The following is a 13,873-nucleotide window of genomic DNA, read 5'->3' on the forward strand; positions in this document are numbered from 1 at the left end:
AATATAGAAAAAGAAGCATACACCAAATAGAATTTGATTTTTTTTGTGATAGTTTTTCTCAATAGAAAAGGGAATTCTTGCGTATTAGCTCTGAGAAATATACTTCAGTATATGTTTCAGTAATGCTAACGATTGCATGTCTGAATGATGGATAATATGGAGAACTTTCTTCATGAGGATGGTCCTTCTTTATAATTGGGATTGCACCTCTTTCTAATTCCTTATGTTAGACTATTTGTAGACTAACTATTTTGAGCTCTAACCCACATCCACCCTATATAATCTTATAGTTTGTCTTTGTCAGGTCCTGAACTTTGGCATTCAAAGTTTTTTGTAGAGGTAATGGCCAGAACCCTCTATATGGTATCTCTATCATTCAATATATTTTTCAGAGTCTAAGCAATTTGGGGGGACCAATATTATGTAAAATTGTTACTCAAGCCTACTTACACAAAACTATCGTATGCATGAAAAAAACATATTACGTTTTCATGTTTAGAGGTAATGGCCAGAACCCTTTATATGGTATCTCTGATATCAAATTACTTTTGCTTTTATCTCTAACATAATAATTTTGTTTTTCTTCTCTTTTTCCCTAGGTCTACTGATATCTTGACCTATTCTTTAGTCAAGCTGTCAGAAAAACTTCTTTTAAGGTAAGTTTTGGATTAGTTCAGATCAAAACAATGAATTTGTATGCTTTAGAGTTGATTCATAATCAAATTTGGTTTTATAGGGGCAATAAAATGTGAGATGGCTATGACCTTTTTTTTGCTGCCTTTTACACACACAAAAAAGGGAGGCATACATAAGAGGAAAGATCATAGTTAATAATTGGAAATCAGAAAATCCCATTTTGGAGCATAATCCATTTTAGTTAAGTTATGAATTTTAATACTCACAGTTATTTACGGTTCTTCAGTTCTCAGATTTGTAAGGTTCTATAGTGAGTGAAACTGATTATTTTCTGCTCAATGGGAATTGAAATATGATTGCGGTACTATTATTAACTGATTCTATATTACACACTAATTTGAACCTAATCTATATTTAGTTGCGTCTCTGATCTACTTTTTTTTCTGCTGTTGGTTGGGGATAGATAAATCATATCTTCAGGCTTTAACGCTACTTCTCTGGGGATTGCATTTTGTCATGTAATCAGTAGGTAAGTCTGTTTTGGTGTTTCATGTTTCCTACTTCCGCACTTACAGATTTGCAATTGTCAGGTCTTGAATACTTTTTTTATGCTTTCACTTTTGGCCCAAGAGGAAATTGACTGTTTTATATATTTAAAAGAGTTCACCTTTGATTTGTCTGTTCTGTTGTGTTAAAAGTTTGTTTTGTATATGACGTCACGAGGGATTAACCGGTTATAATTAATTGAATAAGTTTGCTGGCAAAGAAAATAACAGGGGTACCTAAATATTAGCTATATTGCCTCAACTTTGGATACAAGTGATTGCTGCAATTCTGGGTGGTGCATATGAGGAATTGAGATGATGTGTGTGATTTAGTTAATTAAAAAAGATGAACTGGATACATAAACTTAGTTTGTATTAAAGAATCTCATCAATCGTTATGTGTTGTGTCCAGAAATAGGTAAAATTCTTTGATTATTACGGGCAGAAACTGAACTCTTCAGATGTTGGTGTGTCTTGCAAAGGGACATGCACTTTTTTCTCGAAGAATAGCAAATGGTATCATTAACATCCTTGCGATAGTGATTTTCTTTTCAGGAGATGCTTCTCATATTTGACTTTTACAATTGGTCTATTATCTTAGTTAGGTACACAAATAAAGGACGGCTATGTATTATTGCCATTGAAGACCCACAGGTTTGTTGCAAATTTTGATTCTTATATGGTGATCATAGGAGATTATTAGGTTGTGGCATTTTAGAGTTTCTGGTGGATTGCTATTGTGATTTGTTTGATATCCTTATGGGCTTATACTGTTAGAGCTTAGCAGTTAGCTCATACTTGCAATATTTCTAATTTGAAATTCTTAGCAAAACACCCCTGCCCCTTTATAATTATTTTCTTTGCTACTTTTAAATTTATTTGAAAGGTCAACATTTCAAACTTACAGGATGTTGAATGTGTTGAATCAACCAAAAGAAAAGATTTTAAAAATAAATGTCATTTCCTCCTTGAATTTTTTTGTTGTTTTATGAATATTTGACCATCTTTTCATTGTTTAATAATTTAGGCAACAGAGAAAGATATTGGGAAGAACCTCAAGTATTTATGTTGTTTTTGGCCCAAGAGACCTCTGCAGTTGTTTGTTCCCTTGGTGTTCATTCTATTGATTTTTTGTGTACATTCAGGTACAATTTTTGCTATAATTTTCTTAATAGTAATATTTGTTTTGTCATGATTTAATCTATTCGTCTCAAGTTGGATTGCTCTGATTGCACTTTTAGTTTCATGTTATTATATAGGTGCAACCTGAAGGGAAATCTTACTTGCATTATCTCATTTTTGAGTTCTATCTTCATATTTAGCTCTGTTTTAGCAGTATTAACCCCGCAGCAAAGCGCGGGCAAACTACCTAATTATTTAAGCGTCCTCCGTCGGCAGGTTGTGGTTACTGTTCATTGTTATTTTCAAATTTGCCATTGTATTTTTATTTTGACACCTGCTGCCCGGTGTTTTGACGTGGAGTGCAAAGAAAGACACTGCTGGCTAGGGGTCCCAACGTGGTGAATAGTTGAACTTGTAAAACATCGCAGTTTGTCGTATGGAACTGTCGACATGCATATTACTGAAATACCCTCCTTTGAAAACCTGTTTTGTTAAAAAGAATATTACATGAATAATTTGGTAAACACAAAGAAAAAGAAAAATTAGAAGAAAACTGAATAATTTTCATTGAATTAATTTTATTTTATTTTTCCAATTATTAAAATAAATTCATATAACTCAAAAAAATTATTCTTTTCATGTGGAAAGAAATAATAAGAAAGTGAAAGAAGTGAATTCATATACACCAAATAGGAAAAAATATTAATTTATACTCACGAGAGCACCGCTCTTTCGCACGCTCACACTGGTGTGCAAGAAGGCTAGTTTAAGGTAAAAGAATTTCAAACCTCATTTACATGTGTCATCCATCCACAGTTATTATTACTCTATCTACTAAAACGTTAACGAAAAATATTGTTTATATATATTTTTATTCTGCTACGGCCCTGATATTTGGGTAATTGCAGAGAAGCCCCTGAGTTATCTTAAAAAGTTGTTCCTATCTTTGAATTTAAATTACTTACGTGGTCCCATGTGGTTTCAGACTTACAAGTGTCATACTCGGTTGCTGACATGTGTTTTGGTCATTGACGTCTGGCGCCGATGCTTCTCCTGCAAGACGGGTTCCCTCTATTGTCTTCAGTCTTGAGAGAGAGAGAGAGAGAGAGAGTCTCAATCAAACCTTCGAGGCATTGAAAATCGATCATGATCGATGCTGGATTTGGAAACATTAAAGCTGGGTGTTTCATTGGATTGATTCGGTGTTACTTTGCATGTTGAAGGCCGGTGGCGGATCTAAGAATTGGAGTATGGGGGACTTGAGTTTGTTAATAAAATAAATAAAATATTATAATGAAAAATCTCGACAGTGTGAAATTTTTTTATAGATTAGAAAAAAAAAGGTACATTTACATAATGAATCTTACTCTTTAAATTCAATACAAAAACAATAGTCTTTCTGAATCTTATCGCTATCATTGAATAGATATTGCCAAATGGGACAACGGTAAAAATCAGGGTAAATCAAGATCATGCTCAAGAGCATTAACATTATTTGATGGCTCGGGAATGAAAGATCTGGCTCAGATCATCAATATGTGGAGTGCATACATATTGCTCAGAAATTGGGTTTGAACTTGGGGACTCATTTTTTTCTAAACCATGAAATAATAAATTTTGATCTTTTCGGTAGAGGCTTAGACATTATAATTTAACCCATATAAATCAAAACATAGATATTCAAATTTGAATCCTAATTATCCAATTATTAAAACACACTAAGTCACTAACAAATAACAAATCAACCAATATGTCTTAAATGTATGTATGTATATATATATATATATATATATATATATTATAATACTACATATTACTGCCTTTCGTAATGTAAAGTTGAATACAAGAATAAATTGTCTTACCTTGGAATTAAAAGAAGAGAACCAAAGAAGAACAAAACACAAGTATACCGATCTTAAGTCCTCAGCAGACTACAAAGTTGTAAACTTGTAATGGACTAACTAATGGATCCACATCCACCATTGAATGATATCTACAAATCACTCTATCTAGATTAGATATTCCCAAATGTAGATTACTAGATTTTCCCCAAATTTTAAGTTTTTAACCCTAAAATTTGAATTGATTCAATTGATTGAATTGAAATACTTACATTGAATTTAAGTAGGATGGTTGAGAGAATGAAGAGCTCGCAGAGACTCGATTGCCAATTTTTTTGAGAGCTAGGACAAATCAATTAATTAAGATAGAGGTGTCGGAGAACTCGCAGAGATGGTAGGGAGTGTTGAACAAATACAGCCCCTTTCTTTTTTTTGTTTTTTTTGTTTGAAAAAATAAGTGTCGATTGATTAATTAAGATGACCCAAATGTGGGCTACATTGTGCCTCTCTCAGGTGGGCTGGAGTAATTTTAAGGGTGAACTTAACTTCATAGATATATATAATAGTACTACAAATTTTTTTCCCTCCAAGATTTTAGGGGGGACTTGAGTCCTCCCCAGCTCTATACTAGATCTGCGCTTGTTGAAGGCATTAGCATCGGCACATCGGTTGTGGGCATGTTTTCTGTTTTGTTTTAGATTCCATCATGATCTAATCCCAGTCTTTGTTTTGTGATATTAATCATTTAATCTAATGAGATTTTGGTTTCTGGCCCGAGTTTTGATTTTGGCCGGATAACAATCGATTTACATCACATAAGAAATATGAACAATCAGGCAAGAGAAAGAGATGCCTTGGAAGATCACAACCAGTAGGGAGTACATCACACAGTAGGCTTCCATCTATACTTGAGGTATGACTTGGACACAATTCACGCAAGCGATCGTATCATTGTCAAATAAATGAAGTATTTAGACCGTAGTTATCGTACCACCGGAATTAGCTAGGTAATGGACCTAATTTAAGTCATTGGGTCTAGGATAACTAAAAACACACAAGAAAATAAAATAAAATAAATAGATAAAAAACTTTAAACAAACAAGGACCAAGCCTTGTCAATACTCGGCATAATTTGCACTAAGTCTAATTACAAGCACCAACTTATAGCTTAAAATGGATATGCAAAAATGAGATGTAGATATTTTTGTGTGAGAGATTGATTTAGTGATTCTTAAATTAAAGACAAACCAAATATAAATAAAAACAAACAGTCTATTGGTTAAGTTGTTTATGTGCCTCTCTTGATGTAGTGCACAAATAGTCACTGGATACGGTCACAACGTTCTTTTCACTAACGCCTATTTGGTTAAGTTGTTTATGTGCCTCTCTTGTAGTAATCTCAATGGATCTACATGAAACGATTAAGTATTTTGGTTGGTTATGATTTATGAATCATCAACACTTGTCCGTTATTTCCAATCTACAACCATGGATCTCTATCATGTGGTATTAGCAGACGATCACTTTGATGAAACATACTTCCCGTCGTTAGGGGAAGATATGGAATGCTCCCATTTCGGTTTTAACGCCATGAATTAATGTGGTGTGGCACTATGTCTCATTAAGATCACGCACTACTCAAAGTGAGTAAATGTGCAACGCATTATCAACCTCTAGAAAGTCAAAAATTCAATGACTTTACCGATATTGCGAAAGTGACTAGATCGCACATAAATGCTGTGATGTGCCGATAAGGTTGAAACTCTCAGAATATAGGAGAATTTCATAAGACCTGGTCCTAGCACCGTTGACACAATCCATGACAGTGGGAAGGAAGCCGGAAATGACACCATTGTACGCTGTGGTGTTGTTGGCGCCTGTGGTATTGCACCACAAAACAAGGGCGGCAAACGCAAAGATGGACTAGTAAGGGTCATAGCTTCGGTCTTGGCTCCTACCTAGATAAGGGGAAGACCATTATACTTTGGAATTAAAAACTAGAAAGAAGCGAGGTGCGTAGGCACAAGTATTTCGCCCATCATCAAGAGATATTCTCTAAACATGTGTATCAACTAAGTTTCTGTGGGATGCTACAGACTCCTTTTGTTGATGTTAGAGAACAAAAGAAATCTCTTAATTGATCATATAAACGCGCGCGTGTTTAATGGATTGATCTCCCATGAATGATGATGTATTCGCTTATGCTTTTATTATATTGTAAAGTATCAACAATGAGTAATTTGACCGAAGTGGAAATAATCAATACATGCTGAACTAGACTTGTTATGATAGTCATTGTTCGTAAGTGTAATGAGAAAGATGAAGTCATGTGATATTTGCAGGACTTATGATGCAAAGATTGTCTCATTATCATAGTATTGACTACGATTAGTTATATTCTCTCGTAATTGACATAATTGCTTTCCGCTTCTTAATCTGTAGTAGTGTCTATGAAAACTGATTTGTAACATATGATAGTGGGTTTGCCATTGGACTTGCATTGCTCATTTGACATGGGTTTAGTTATACACTTAGTGAACCAATACAAATCATATCACACCAACGCAGCCAGCAACTCCAGCAACATCAACGTACGTCTTGGTGTAAGAGTCGACACTGATATCGTAGAGGATGCATACGGTTCTATCTTGGACCAAAATTAGTCATTCATTGGTCCATTTGTGAAAGACACATTGAATGTGACAAATCAGAATCTGTCCAGTTTCGTAGGTCAACTTCAACGAGACCTACAAGACAACTCCCTTAATGAAATATGGTGAAATTAGTACTTGGAAAGGACTATATGTCTACTTTCCAAGGACACCAACCATTTATTCATAGCTATCATATTGAGTGAGTTATGGCCATTTTAGCAAAGTATGACAGTTCTGTCCGGAAATTTGCAAGTTAGTTAACTTCGACATAGCACTGTCATTGGTTGTGAACTTTATGTCATTGGAAAGCTACATGTGTCAACTTTTGAGAACATTTTACGATTCGATGATACCTAGTGTAACGAAGCAGTGACCGTTTAAGTGAGTGAATGTCATTCTACCCGAGAATCTGATTTTCATTGCAAACTCTCGTTTTGAGTTGTTATGCAATCTTGTTTCCTAAGATCTAAGTTTTTCTACGTATAACATGTATGATCTAAGGATTTGTGGCTAGATTAATGATTAATCATTAGCCCAAGACTATTTTTGAGAAGCATGTAATGAACGTTATATACGTTGTTCTTTGTACTTCATGTTTATGACACTAATCAGGGGGAGTTGTTTTGTAGATTTCAGAGAGAGTCTACCTCATATGATGCTATCAAATGTAGACGGTGTTTTGTACTATTTTTCGTTTCGATCAAGCTTTTGTTTTTACCCAAAAGATTTTTATTTTGCTTGACAAGGTTTTTACGATGTGTGCACCATGCAACCTAGGCATGCGACACAAGGGGCAGTGTTCCAGGATAATTACTATTCTACCATTGTGTGTGTCTTAGCCTTATTAGGTTTCATGTTAGAGATATATTCGCATCTCTGTAATAGATTAGGACTCCGAATCTTACGGGATTGTGGTTATGTAATGCATATATATAGGCCCAATTATCAATCAATAAACAGTTACGTTCTGTTCCATTACGTCGTTATTATTCTCGTTTCGTTCCTCCTCAAACAACTACAGATTAAATTTGAATTTCAAACTAGTGGGGAGCATGAGAGTTTTGAGTGATTCACACGTACTCTTTCTTGTAAAATATTGACATTAAATTCACAAAAAAAATTATTTTCTAATGTGTCAAGTCTCGTATTTAATACCGATTAAGGCTACTAGACCAATTATCTTTTACGGTGTATGAATTATGCCGGTGAACGCCACAACTAACTCTAGGCTTCATCATTTAGCCCGCGGACCCGAAAAGCCTGCGGAGGCCCGCAAGCCCGACGGGCTTTTACCCGGTCCGGCCCGCGAGAAAGCCCGCCAAAGCCCGCTTCCGTGGGTAGAGGGCCGGGCTTAAATTAGAGGTGTGAAACCCGGCCCGGCCCGCCAAAAGCCCGCAATGCCCGGCCCGTAAAAGCCCACCAAATAATAAAATATTATACATACATATTTTAATAGGTTTAGAATAAAACTATTACATTATGAAGCAACTATATTAAGGAAACTTCTTGGGCTCGATCGACACCAGTAGATATGATCGGTATATATATTTAGTGACCCTGTAAAAATTTCATCCAATTCGGAACTGGTTTGACCATCGGAATTTCCGGTAAACTGAAAACAACACTAATATGTCATAAGGGAAGACCCATTACCAAAATGCGAACACCAAAAGTCGTTTGCATATCTGAAATCACCTAATTTTTCTCACCGATTGTGTGTGGTCGCACCAAGGAAACCAATTTGGCAAAGCCCCGGTCAAAGAGGATTTTAATATGTCAAAACGCATTTTTCTTTGTTAACCGTAGGTACGGACGGTCAAACAATATCCAAAATGGACGAAATTTTTACGGGTTCCCTAAATATATATACCGATCACATCTACTGGTGTCGATCGACCATACTTTGAACTAGAGTTATTGATCGCCGAAGCGTCAACTAATGTATCATACCCTTTATATTAGGTTTATATTAAAACTAACGCATTATGAAGCGACTATATGAAAGAAACTTTTCGGGATCGATCGACACCAGCCGATGTGATTGGTATATATATTTAGTAACCCTGTAAAAATTTCATCCAATTCGGACTTTGTTTGACCGTCGGAATTTTTGGTAAATCGAAAACACCACTATTATGCCCTAAGGGAGGACTTATTACAAATATGTGAATGCTGAAAGCCGTTTGCATATATGAAATCACCTTTTTTTTTACCTATCGTGTGCGGTCGAACTGAAGAAATCTATTTGGCAAAGCCCCGGTCAATGAGGTTTAAATATGTCAAACGCCTCTTTTTTAGTTGACCGTTGGTAGGAACGGTCAAACCATGTCCAAAATAGACGAAATTTTTACAGGTTCCCTAAATATATATACCGATCACATCTACTGGTGTCGATCGACCATATTTTGAATTTGAGTTGTCGATCGCCGAAGTGTCCACTAATGTATTATAACCTTATATTAGGTTTATAATAAAACTATCACATTATGAAGCGACTATATGAAGGAAACTTCTCGGAATCGATCGACACCATCCGATGTGATCAATATATATATATTTAATGATCATTTTAAAATTTCATGGAATTCGGACCTCGTTTAACCGTCGGAATTTCCGGTAAACCAAAAACAACACTAATATGCCCTAAGGGGGGACCAATTACCAAGATGCGAATGTGGAAATTTGTTTACATATTTGAAATCACCTAATTTTTGTTACCTATCGTGTGCGGTCGAACTGAAGAAATCTATTTGGCAAAGCCCCGGTCAATGAGGTTTAAATATGTCAAAACGCATATTTTTTAGTTGACCGTTGGTAGGAACGGTTAAACCATGTCCAAAACAGACGAAATTTTTACAGGTTCCCTAAATATATATACCGATCACATCTACTGGTGTCGATCGACCATATTTTGAATTTGAGTTGTCGATCGCCGAAGTGTCCACTAATGTATTATAACCTTATATTAGGTTTATAATAAAACTATCACATTATGAAGCGACTATATGAAGGAAACTTCTCGGAATCGATCGACACCAACCGATGTGATCAATATATATATATATTTAATGATCATTTTAAAATTTCATGGAATTCGGACCTCGTTTAACCGTCGGAATTTCCGGTAAACCAAAAACAACACTAATATGCCCTAAGGGGGGACCAATTACCAAGATGCGAATGTGGAAATTTGTTTACATATTTGAAATCACCTAATTTTTGTTACCTATCGTGCGCGGTATAACTGAAGAAATCTAGCTGTTAAAGCCCCGGCCAATGAGGTTTAAATATGTCAAAACGCCTCTTTTTTAGTTGACCGTTGATACGAACGATCAAACCATGTCCAAAACGGACGAAATTTTTACGGGTTCCCTAAATATATATACCGATCATATATATTTGTGTCGATCGACCATATTTTGAATTTGAGTTGTTGATCGCCGAAGTGTCCACTAATGTATTATAACCTTATATTAGGTTTATAATAAAACTATCACATTATTATGCGACTATATGAAGGAAACTTCTCGGAATCGATCGACACCATCCGATGTGATCAATATATATATTTAATGATCATTTTAAAATTTCATGCAATTCGGACCTCGTTTAACCGTCGGAATTTCCGGTAAACCAAAAACAACACTAATATGCCCTAAGGGGGGACCAATTACCAAGATGCGAATGTGGAAATTTGTTTACATATTTGAAATCACCTAATTTTTTTTACCTATCGTACGCGGTCTAACTGAAGAAATCTAGTTGGAAAAGCCCCGGTCTATGAGGTTTAAATATGTCAAAACGCCTCTTTTTTAGTTGACCGTTGGTACGAACGGTCAAACCATGTCCAAAACGGACGAAATTTTTACGGGTTTCCTAAATATATATACCGATCACATCTAGTGGTGTGGATCGACTATTTTTTGAATTGGAGTTGTCGATCGCCGAAGTGTCCACTAATGTATTATAACCTTATATTAGGTTTATAATACAACTATCACATTATGAAGCGACTATATGAAGAAAACTTCTCGGAATCGATCGACACCATCCAATGTGATTAATATATATATTTAATGATCATTTTAAAATTTCATGGAAATCGGACCTCGTTTAACCGTCGGAATTTCCGGTAAACCAAAAACAACACTAATATGCCCTAAGGGGGGACCAATTACCAAGATGCGAATGTGGAAATTTGTTTACATATTTGAAATCACCTAATTTTTGTTAACTATCGTGCACGGTCTAACTGAAGAAATCTAGTTGGAAAAGCCCCGGTCAATGAGGTTTAAATATGTCAAAACGCCTCTTTTTTAGTTGACCGTTGGTACGAACGGTCAAACCATGTCCAAAACGGACGAAATTTTTACGGGTTCCCTAAATATATATACCGATCACATCTACTGGTGTGGATCGACTATTTTTTGAATTGGAGTTGTCGATCGCCGAAGTGTCCACTAATGTATTATAACCTTATATTAGGTTTATAATACAACTATCACATTATGAAGCGACTATATGAAGGAAACTTATCGGAATCGATCGACACCATCCAATGTGATCAATATATATATTTAATGATCATTTTAAAATTTCATGCAATTCAAACCTCGTTTAACCGTCGGAATTTCCGGTAAACCAAAAACAACACTAATATGCCGTAAGGGGGGACCAATTACCAAGATGCGAATGTGGAAATTTGTTTACATATTTGAAATCACCTAATTTTTGTTACCTATCGTGCGCGGTCGAAATGAAGAAATTTATTTAGGAAAGCCCCGGTCAATGAGATTTTATTATGTGAAAACGCCTCTTTTTTTTGTTGCCCGAAAATTCCGACGGTTAAACGAGGTCCGAATTGGATGAAATTGTTACACGGTCCCTAAATATATATATCGATCACATCTATTGGTGTCGATCGATAATATTTCGAAACTAGAATTTATTTGTGACTTTTGTTTTAGAATGTTTTCTAACAATTCTTTTATTGTTTCAAACCCTTAAATTAGAGTATTATATTGTTTTTTTAATACAAGCTCGTAAGGCCCGGCCCGCAAAAGCCCGCAAGGCCCGCCTTAGGTGGGCGGGCTTGGATCTTCGTATTTTTGAAAATACCCGGCCCGGCCCGTTGACGAGCCCTAACTAACTCTCTAATATGGGTGTTACGCCGGCTAATGCTGTAATATCCAAAATTATAGGCTTAGAGTGCAAGATAATAGAGACCAAACAAACTTAGCTACAATTAAGCTAGCTAATGGTTACCATGCTTAAATCCTAGATGCCACAAGATTAATAAGTAGTCAACGCATCAATCTATTATCAAAATTGCCCACAACATAATTTCCTAAGGTGACTAATCCTAGATGCCACAAGACTAACAAGTAGTCAACTCATTAATCTATCATTAAAATTGCCCATAACATAATTTCCTAGGGTGACTAATCCTAGAAACATGCTTCTAAGGACTAATACATTTGGATTTAAAGCATACACAATGGAAAATTACATTTATATCATTTAAAACATTAACATTTATACAAGATTTGAGTTAGAGTTTCACAACCTTAACTCCCAAAATCAAACTACTCACTATCCATCAATATTACATCACCAAATATATAGGAAATTAAAAGAAGGTTTAGAGGAGAGAGAGACACAAGATAAGCTCACAAATTGCTAGTAGCAAATATGAACCCACTTGAAAATCCTTTTGGTGGTGAATTCTTGATAGGTCGTGGGTGTGAGCTCCTTACGATCTTAATTGAGAGCTAATGAGAATTTAACTATGAAGCATGGACACGTGGACAAGGGTCCGTATTGCGTGTCCGTGTGTCCGACACGGACACGCTCGGACACGCGAACTCAATTTGGACACGGCCCGGACACGCGGATACGCACCAACTCATAATAAAAGTGAAAGTGCTTATGGTGAGAATCGAACCTTGATCATCCAAGGCACCAAACAACTCCTCAACCATTCCAACATATTCACTTTTTGTTATATTTATGCACACTTTAATATATATAAGAAGAGAAACTCATGATAAAAATAAGAATGCTTGTGGTGGGATTCGAACTTTGGTCATCCAAATGATCCAACAAATCCTCAACCATTCCAACCGATTCAGTTTTTATTATATTTATGCACACTTTAATATATATACATCTAAATACTTTCAAATTTTTAAATTAATTTTTTAATAAATAAATAAATATATATATATATTCAAATAATTTTAATTGACGTGTACACCGCGTGTCCGTGTCTAAAAAAATTTATATATACCGTGTCTACGTATCCAATCGCGTTCAATACAGATGCTTGTGTCCGTGTCCGTGCTACATAGGAATTTAATGAAGAGGGTGAGAAAAATGGAATGGAAAATGATGGAGTAATGGAGTGAAGTGGAGGGGGTGGCGGTTGGTATGTTGTGCGTAGGAAGAGAGACCGAAAGAGAGGAGGGTTCTGATTAATTCCAAGGGGAGAGGCTACGGTGTGGGCTGGTGTAGGGAAGGAAGGGAGGTCTACCATGTGGCAGTGTGCAATTAGAAGAGAGGAGGAAAGGAGAGAAAGAGGGCACGGCCAGAAAATCTGATGCAATTGAATGATGACGTCATCGTGATGTCAGTATCAGATTTTTATTTTTTCCTCCTTCTTTTCTTATTTCTCTCTTTTTTTCTTCATTTCCGCATTCTTCATTTTTCTTTTAGCATATAATTCCACGGCCATTCCACTCACTTTCCGGCATTGACTAAGATTGAGTCCACCCTTGTTATTTCATCTTTTTGTCGAAAGCTCCATCTTGCTCTAATTTCGCCCAGTTTTTGCAATTTCCACTTATTTCCTACAAATAAGAAAATATGGATTAACTACATAAAATTAATATGAGAATTAACATATTTCTAATATTTAATACATGATTACACGCATAAAATGTGATTAATCAAGGTACGTACTGTTTATCAGCTCTACCATTCTTTATGCAATTGAATCCAATATTTAGACAATTTTGAAGTATTGTAAGGCGATATTTCTTAAGCGGGTATGTTTTATGAAATTGGGTATTAATGT

General features: G+C 35.6%; 1 long non-coding RNA gene across 2 annotated transcripts; it reads left to right on the top strand.

The window, feature by feature from the left end:
- Positions 1 to 582: 582 nt before the first annotated feature.
- LOC126783266 (uncharacterized) lies at positions 583 to 2,373 on the top strand. 2 transcript variants are annotated; one of them, XR_007670851.1, is made up of 5 exons: positions 583 to 997; positions 1,100 to 1,165; positions 1,594 to 1,697; positions 1,783 to 1,835; positions 2,209 to 2,373. It is a non-coding gene; the product is annotated as an uncharacterized LOC126783266 (long non-coding RNA). The 2 variants fall into 2 exon arrangements; XR_007670852.1 differs by having other exon boundaries at positions 583 to 1,165; positions 1,600 to 1,697.
- The last annotated feature ends 11,500 nt before the right edge of the window (positions 2,374 to 13,873 follow it).

Source organism: Argentina anserina, chromosome 1, assembly GCF_933775445.1.
Source record: "Argentina anserina chromosome 1, drPotAnse1.1, whole genome shotgun sequence".
NCBI lineage: Eukaryota > Viridiplantae > Streptophyta > Magnoliopsida > Rosales > Rosaceae > Argentina > Argentina anserina.